The 9099-nt window shown below is 45.9% G+C and overlaps 1 pseudogene; it reads right to left on the reverse strand.

Moving 5' to 3' along the window:
* Positions 1 to 2243: 2243 nt before the first annotated feature.
* On the reverse strand, positions 2244 to 7723 carry LOC124681138 (annotated as a pseudogene).
* Positions 7724 to 9099: the final 1376 nt, after the last annotated feature.

Consider the following 9099-nt stretch of genomic DNA (forward strand, 5'->3'; position numbering starts at 1 on the left):
CACCAGGCGGGGTACCCCTTCCCGCCGGACACGAGGCCTCCCGGCGGCGGGTGGCGGCTAAGTGCGGGCGGCGTGCCAATCCCGCCGCCGCCCCAGGGACACGCCCTCGACGTCGCCATCGAGGAGGTCCGGCTGACCTTGTCGGACCAGGACCGCGCCCAGCCACAGTTCCACCCCGACAACTACACGGCGTGGAACTCGTTCTTCCTGCGGCGGTGGGAGCGGGAGCTCGCCTCCTACGACGGCCCGCCGCCTCCGCCTCCGCGCAACAACGCCGCGGGGCGCCGGCGTTGGTGGAGCGCGCCAGGTCGGACGCTCGAGGCCGTCCTCGAACACATCGAGGGCGGCAACCATCCCCTTCTGACGATGCCGCCGCTGTCGAGGGCATCGGCCAGCCGCCGCCGGGGGGAAGCAGTTGGCAGCCACGGCGCATGGTTGCCAGCTCGTCATCGTCCGGTTCGGCGTCGAGGTCGACGCCGATCTCCAGGTCGGCGCCATCATGGGCGCCGGTGAAAACGGAGCCGCCTTCCCCGCCGAGCAACCGTGCGCGCAGCGGCGGCGGGATCGTCATCCGCGAGTCCTCGACGACACGAGGACGCCTCCGCCCCAAGCGCGAACCAGACACCTCTGGCGAGCGGAAGCGCAAGCCGGCGAAGGTGAAGGTGGAGGAGGTCAACGACGCCGAGGACGCCGCAATCCTCGAGGCCGTCATGGCGAGGTCCCTCCACGACCTCGTCCCCGCCGACAACGCCATGCCCCTCGACCAGGCATGCGCCTGGTCGAGGGAGCAGTGGGGGAAGGAGGAGGCGGAGCGGCAGGCTCGGCTCCTCGAGGATGTCGCTCGCTACCGCCGGCCTGCGACTCCTCCATCCGGTGTCCCCGTGCCCGTCATCGACCTCGAGGAGTCCGACGACGAATGGTACAAGCCCTCGCCGTCCCCGCCGCGCGACGGTGGCCGGTGGGGAGACCCCGGCCAGGGCACCAGCAGCCAGGCGCCACCGCGTTCCGATGATGGCGGCGATGGCGACGGCGACGGCGACGAGGACTACACGGTATTATACCGCCATTTCGGCATGTAGAGCGCCGTGTTAATATTTTTAATTTGTATCCCCCGGCCGAAGTCGAATTATATTCGAATTCGGCCTCTATGTATGAACTCCGCCCTCTATATAGTAATATCATTAAATTTAGTCTAAATTCAATCGTTTTTAGCCGTATTTCGTCAAGTTTTCGTTTTTCAAATTTAGATCGTCGTCTTCGCCTGAGATCGCGGCTGGGAAACTAGTCCTCCCCACGCAAAATTTACGTCCAATCCGGATTTCGGCGTGAGGAGGGCTAACGAGTGGGGATGCTCTTATCTGCGAACGACGGAGGGAGAAGAGGCCCTGGCCCTCCGAGGGTGCGAGCACCGAGCAGGGGTGGTTTGGGTCTGAGGCCTGAACCGACCTGGTCGGTGCGGCCGTGTGCCGGGACGCAATGGTCGGTCGGGGAAAGGCCGTTGACGGCACAGAAGAGCTGAGCTAGCCGCGCGTGCCTACGCGTGATGGGCAACCGTCGCGTAGCATCTGGTTGGGGCCTTGGGGGAGAAAAGAGGCAGGCAGCTCACCAGGCAGATTTCTCAGGTCTCCAACCAAACAGTCCCCAGGCGTATCCAAGAGGCGCTCCAGGCCAGGCAGCGAGGCATATACATCAAGATTGTATACCAGAAATTTCTGCCAAATCCCACTTTTCGGTGCCCAAAAGTTCTGCACAAAAAATACATAGCGAGACATATATATAAGATTGCACGCCAGAAATTATTACTTATGAGCAAAAGCAAAGGAAATATTGGCATCATTTTTTTACGTGAAATATTGGCATCATTTTTTTACGTGAAATATTGGCATCATTCTTAAATGTACGAGCAGTCCAGTGAATATAAAATTCTCGCCACGAGTTGTGCACATTGCATTGGCATTCATGATTCATTGTCTTCCTTTGACAAGGATCGTCGTGTTTTTGTGGGTATCGAGCATGTAGCTTTTTACGTGTTCGCCTCTCGGTGAAACCACGTGCCGTGGAAATCTTTGAGACCCCTTCTATTGTACACCAAGCTATTGTAAGTTTCTTTATGAGAACAAGTATACTAATTGGCACTAATTTAATGTAAAAAGATCTTTTTAGGTAACACGTCATAGCGAGACATAATATATCAAGGTTGCACGTCAGTGATTTCCTTCAAAAATACGTTTTCAATTGGAAAATACAAAGAAGACAAATTTCTGACAAAAATACTCGTATACAACGGCTTTATACTGTCAGCAATTTGTTTATTTTTTACAGTTTCTACTATACCGAAACTTCGCACGGACACACAGACCATGCACCCGCCAGCGAGTTTATTCAGACACCATCCTTGTGATCAGACCAAGCATATTATGTTAGATCTACTGAAATGATAAGATGAGTCAGGCGGCCAAGATGAGACAGCTTCTTCTCGACAAGGCCGTCTTGCTCGGAAACGATGATCTCGAACCCTCCCTATTGTACATGATGTTTCATCTCCCCTGCTGCCCTGATTACCACCAGTTCAGTTCAGTCGCAACCAGTCAGTCATTTACATACAGGACCCGTTCCAATCAGTGAGCAGGCATGGATTTACGAATCACCGCGCTTGCTTTCCGGAATACTCAACAAGCATATCCGAGTTACTATCGAGGGACTGATGTAACACAGCAATTTCACATTTGAGTTCCCGGAGTGAAACAGAGAAAATTATTGCTCCCAAAACAAGACGCCGCAGAATATTACCTATGGTGAGTCAAGCTTCCCGGTTACCGCCATCTCCGTTTGACTGTAGACGGTAGTTATGGCAGCACATCAGGCGCCAAACCACTGTCGCACACTTTCTCCTGTACCAAATAAAAAATGAAACGATCAGAGCCTTAAAGAGGGGCCTGCAAGGTGTCATGCTGCACGAGGCCAAGATTTCTAGCTGTTTTCTCTCCCCTAGTTGATCGTCTTCTAGAGTTATAGTCAAAAAGTTTGTAGCACAACTGTATACCATGCTTACAGAGATATTATTTGTAGCAGGCAATGCGGCTAGATGAATGGTTGCTCAACTCTGGTGGGCTGAGGACGATGAAGCAGCATCAATTGATAGATTTTGAACAGTCTTCCCATTAAACCGAATGTATGGGACATGAGAAATCTTTGACCAATCTGATCCCCCCGGTTGAAAATTATCTTCCATGTCAAACCTTTCCATAATAAATTCTTGGAGGCTCTGTGGCACAACTCCTACCAGTGACACTGGTTTTTTCAAACTGACCCCCCAGGTTCTAAGTACTTTTAAGGAGGTAAGCCCGCTTAAAGTAGAAGGGAGTTGCTCAAGAAAAGAACAATATCCAAACTCGAGTTTTTCGAGAGAGACTAACTGTTTAAACCATCCCTGCTGCTCAGGGTTAAATTGAAGAACCACCAAAAAGGAGATGCGCAGATCTCGCACTGAGGGAAGGAAACAATGTCCATGCAACAAGCTGTCATCTGTTCTTAGACTAGTAAGGTGAGGTACACCTTGGCCATCCTGTCTACTTGATCTGTCTACCAATTCAGCAAGAATGTCGGGGCAACCATGAACATCAACTTTCCTGAGATTTGGAAAGTTGTGTAACCCATCAATCAAACGTAGCCCTCCACATTTTCTAAGATACAAAGACTCCAATGACTTTAACTGATGCCTAGAGAGTTGGACTGGATGATCGCAGTAAGACATACTTAATTTTGTGAGACATGCCAAGACTTGTCCATATTCTGGCAGTGCCTTCACAAAGTCACCACAATCTGAAATCTCAAGTTCCGACAACGAAGACATAAATGACAGAGAGGGCACTTCTTTCAGTAATGAGCAGCTGTCAAGTTTAAACCTATTGATGTGTGGTAGGAGAGGCCCATGGTCTTCTTCACAATGTGACCAGCTTAACCATGATGTCATCGAAGAAACTTTCAAGTCCTCCAAACTTCTAAGACAACCAAAAGATGTTCCATCAGCATGCACCACTGAAGGCAAGTTATCTAGAATGAGATGTTTGAGTGACGGGAATTTTCCAAATGGGGGAAGTACAGATAGAAGTCGGCAGTTGACAACATGAAGGGTCTGAAGTTTTGTGAAGATGTGAGCTTGTAACATCCAGCCTGGGAAAGTTGTGGCCCCGTAACCTTCAATCATGAGCTCCTGTAGATTTGAGTGTGGCTGCAATCCTGCAAGTATATCTGAGGATACATTTCTCCCCTTCAACACCAAGGCTTCAAGGTGTTTCTTCCCAATCATATTTGCGTCCTTTGCCTCATGCATATTCTTGATGACATGGATATTGCTGATGCAAATTTTCCCAGATAGCTCTTGCATGTTCTTCAACTCATTGACCATGAATCCATTTCTCCTTCCAGCACTGAAGTTTTCTAATTCTTGAAGTTGATTCAGTTTCCCAATACTAGGAATCAGAGAGAGAGCTGTAGCATCAACATACAAGTGCTGCAAGTTGGCAAGCATATTAATACTTTTAGGAATAGAATCTCGGCCATATCCACGGAGGTATAGAGCTGAAAGATTACAAGGGAAGCTTCGCAGATTATTAACTCTTGTGAAGGAAAGATCGAAGAACCTCAAACTTTTTAATGATGGAATGTTGGGTAGCATATTTGTCAGAACCTCCAAATGAGATAAATCCAACACTCGAATGCTTCTTGAGTTGGCTAACATATTGTCCACAACATCGCAGATTGCATTACTGTCACAGTGACCAAACAGTAAGATTGTCCTCAAATTTTTGTACTTGTTGAGTTCATGAATGTGCAGTTGATTACTAACTTGCAAAGCCAAGTGGCGAGCAGTTGGTGATGCTCTTTGTGAGGTCTCTTTGTGGAGGAAGCATTCATATGAAGAAACAAAAATTGCTAGAGCTCTAACTAGATCATGCATAGTGTACCACTTCTTATCAAATGTAGGCTGGAAAAATGATCTTTCCACAAGTTCATCAAACAATTTACTTCCAATATCCTCCAATCTAGTGCCATCAAATTCACTGTGTTTGATAAAATTGTGAGAAATCCACATAATGACCATTCTATCCTTATCAAACAAGTAGTTCTTTGGAAAAATTGAACAGAAAGCAAAGCTCTGCCTTTGTCTAGGTTGTAGGTCTTGATAACTAATTCCCATGCACGGAAGGATTTCACAAAAAGCTTCACTCAAATCCCACCAATCACTCTCCAGAATGCTTCTCCACCGGTCTACATTTAATCTGGCTCTCAACAAATTTCCCATTACTTTTGCTGCTAATGGAAGACCATCTAGTTTTTGTGCTATCTGCTCACCAATTAACAACAGATCCTGATTGTCCTCAGCCAGAAAATATGTAGGGCCAAATGCAAAATACTGGAAAGCTGACCAAAAACTCTCCCATGGCAAAGGTTCTAGCCGAACTTTACACATTGTGGCTACTCTATCTGCAACCCTTTTGCTTTGCGTCGTGACAAGAACTACACTTCCGGGCATTTCACAAGCTATGGCAGTTAGCAAACTACTCCAGTGGTCACACATCTCATCCCAAACACTGTCTAGCACAAGAAGGAATCTCCCATCCGGATGGATGACACTTTGAATATTGTTGAAAGTTGTTTCCAAACTATCTGTGTAGTGAAAAGAGGAACCAATTCCTTTAAAAGAGTGAAAAATCTCTTGCAGTGTTCTTTTCAAGCTATAGTGTTTTGAAACATATACCCATGCTCTCTGAGTAAAGTGACCTATCACATTATCATGATTGTAAATTACCTGAGCAAGAGTTGTTTTCCCAACCCCGCTCATACACCAATGCGGTACCTTGCCCCAAGTTTTTCTCTTATGCTGCTGGATTCTGGTTCTGAGCCAGAGTAACCCACAATAATTTTCAGTACCCACTGTAGAATTTCATCACGGCCAAACACCTTAACATCAACTGGAACACGAGAAGTAGTTTCTCCCCCAGTTCCTTCCTCTTTCATGGAAGTTGAATTACTGTGCTTCAGGACCTCTAGAAATGTGTTGGACGTTGCAGAAAGATGATCTAGCTTTAGCACAACAGATTCAAGCATTTTTATGCCCTCATCGGGCACAACCAAACTCTTCAAGGTCCTAACCGATGATGATATGGCTTCGCTCAACTTGCGCTTTCCAGCGGATATCTCATGAAAATCAAAATTGTCAAGCACATCCTCTGCTTCATAGGCAACATCATGGAGATTGCTCAGCCACTTGGTAAGACTAGTGTTGATGATAAGCTGATTGTCAGCCACTTCAGTTATGGCCTTCACCACGGTGAGATTTGACTGCAGTTTGGTCAGAAGCTCTTTAGTAGCACCGTTTAGATGGTAGTTGCTCTCAAGGAAGTCTACTGTCTTGTCAAAAATACGCCCGATAACTGCTGATGAGAAACCACCGGCTGCAGACATCATGATTGGGACAGCTGCGGACATCATTATTGGAACCCTGCAATGATGATATAATTTGTTAGTCCTTGTCTGTATGCAGTTGTAGAAAGTTATCTCATGTTAAGGAAGAGATGAGCAGATAAACCAATGTGTTCAATTTTGCAAAGTCATCTCCGCTTGATTGTAAAAATCAATAATTATGGAAAAACTTTTCAACCATTTAGCAACCTAGATAAATTTTCTCATTGCATGAGTTTGCATTAACATAAGCAGGTATCATAGTCAGTTCTAGAGATATACTCTCTAGTCCTACAAATGAATAGTGATCGTCACATGGGAATATTTTCGGTTAGTTACTAGTTGAGTTGGTCTCCTATTGAAAAACATATTCGCTGATCAGTTGGCTACCCCGTTATATATCAGTTCCTTCATCATGATTATCACCCAACAACATATCTCTTCAACAGAACATGACACAAAATTAGTATTACTGGTGACCTATTACAAGGAGACCAGGAAGTCATTTTTATATGTACCCATGTCAGAAATTAGCTCTTGAGTTGCGATGTGGTCGATGCTTACCGAAACAAACTTTGTCGGAATTTAGCAAATTTAGCAAAATTTGTAAATGTTAAAAATTTAGCAAATTCGGCATAGGCACAAGTCTGCATAACAGTACTGCTGGGTTACACCTCCTTTTTTTTTGGCCAAGAAGAGCATGCTAAATATGAAGTCCTTTCTTTGCATTGTGCAGATTTACAACGAAATGGAGCGATAGTAAGAAACGGTAACAGGGTGTAGAAGGAGTGGGAATTAGGCTTAAGTAAGATGACAGCTTTTCTAATCAAGCATCTAATACCTTTCGAACAAGAATACTCAGGTACGTACTGAAATAATCAGATCAGATCACGCGGAAGAAAATACATATAGAACGAAGTTCAGCGCCGTCTGTTCTGAACTTCAAAATCTTTTGAGGGAAATTGACAGAAGACGGAGCTCTCACCAGTCCGAGCCGCGGAAGAGCCTCGTCAAGAGCTCCTTTAGGGATACCTGGCTCGATTTCTAATTCTGTTTCCAGGTCGCCCCTCAAACGCCGCCCGAACAAGTGCGCGACCTCCTCAACGCGGCAGAGGGGAGGGACAAGAGAAGGCAGCGGCTTGGAGTTGCGGGCCGGCGGGAAAGGCGGAGATGCGGCCGCGGCGGGCGGGAGGGCGGCGATCGATAATTCCCAACCCAAGCCGCAGTTTGCTGCTCAGCTTATGCTCGCGAAAGAATTGCTTTCGTTTGGTTTCAGGCTTTCAGCTGCTTTGCCACTTTTCAATTTTCATGGTTCAGCAGATATCCTCAAGTGGTTAGAGGCAGCCATTAAAATGTTTGGTTTAGAGGTGAGAGTGGTTGAGCATAGCCAGATTTTAATAATATTTCTCTAAAACGGTGGTTGAGCTCGTCCCGTGAAAACTCATCAGATAGATTTTCCTTGCGTTTTTTTTTTTTGAAAACTAAAATCTCTTTAAGAGTTAAATTTTTTATTTGATTAAATTTTAGGAATAGTATTCTGATTAAAGATAACTTGACTAAGATAGGCTAGATAGGCGATGAGGCTTGTCGTTTTTTGCTGCTATAAAGAGACTATTCTATAGTCACTTGTTCTTTGATTGAGTTGTAGCTAGATATAGATGGGATGTTGTTGCTTGTGATTTTAGCCTGAGCAATATTCTTTCTAATCTGGATACTACTTTTAGCTGGGTTATGGCTTTTAAGAGTAAAAAGGAACATATTCTTTTAGCTATTGGGGTGTCTGCTATATTGTGGGTAATTTGGAAGTCTAGAAATGGGTGATGGTTTAAGAATTTTTATCCTCCTGATCATGTTGGTTTAATTTCTCACATTTTGGATGTTTTATATTCTTGGTCTAGGTTGCAGAAGACAAATCTTCAAAGTAGACTGACACATGGGGCGAAGAGGTTGGTGAAGGTGGCAACGGAGATCTTCAACAAGAGCAAGTATTGGGATCTAGGGTTCAAGTGCATTGGTTGTTAAGAAAAATAGTTTGGTTTGTTAACTGATGCTGGCAAAGTTAGATGAAACTTTCTGAATTTGGCTCTAGTTTCTTAATTTTTTTTTTCGATAAAGGGAATATATTAATATCAAAAGATACCAATTACACCCAACCTCTGCAACAACGCACCACCCTAATGGCACTACGGATGCACACAGCCAAAAAAAGAAAAGAAAACTAAGAAATAAAAGTCCCGCTACAGTACCTCGGGCCTAACAACAACAATACATCCACCACCAAGACAACACCTGAAATACAGACTCTCCAAAAACGACGCCTTCAAGAAGGGAACAGTGCTTTAACACCGTCGTCGCCCGATCAAAGACCTTAGGTTTTCACCCTGAAGATAGTCCCCGCTCTCAAAACAATGCCTCCAACAAGGTCATTGCCAGGCACAACCAGTTAAGGCCAGACCTTGGATTTTCACCCTGAAAGGTAGGACTCTGAACTTCACCTATGTTGTCGCCCCCACTTTCATACCGCTGCTGTGAAGCCCGGAACACAAAGCCAGTTCCATCTCACCACCAAGATCCGACCACCATTGCTCTTCCACCAATCTTGACTTTCATGACCTTCTCCGCCAGCACCATGGA

This window comes from Lolium rigidum, unplaced genomic scaffold (genome assembly GCF_022539505.1).
Source record: "Lolium rigidum isolate FL_2022 unplaced genomic scaffold, APGP_CSIRO_Lrig_0.1 contig_34263_1, whole genome shotgun sequence".
In the NCBI taxonomy this organism is placed as follows: Eukaryota; Viridiplantae; Streptophyta; class Magnoliopsida; order Poales; family Poaceae; genus Lolium; species Lolium rigidum.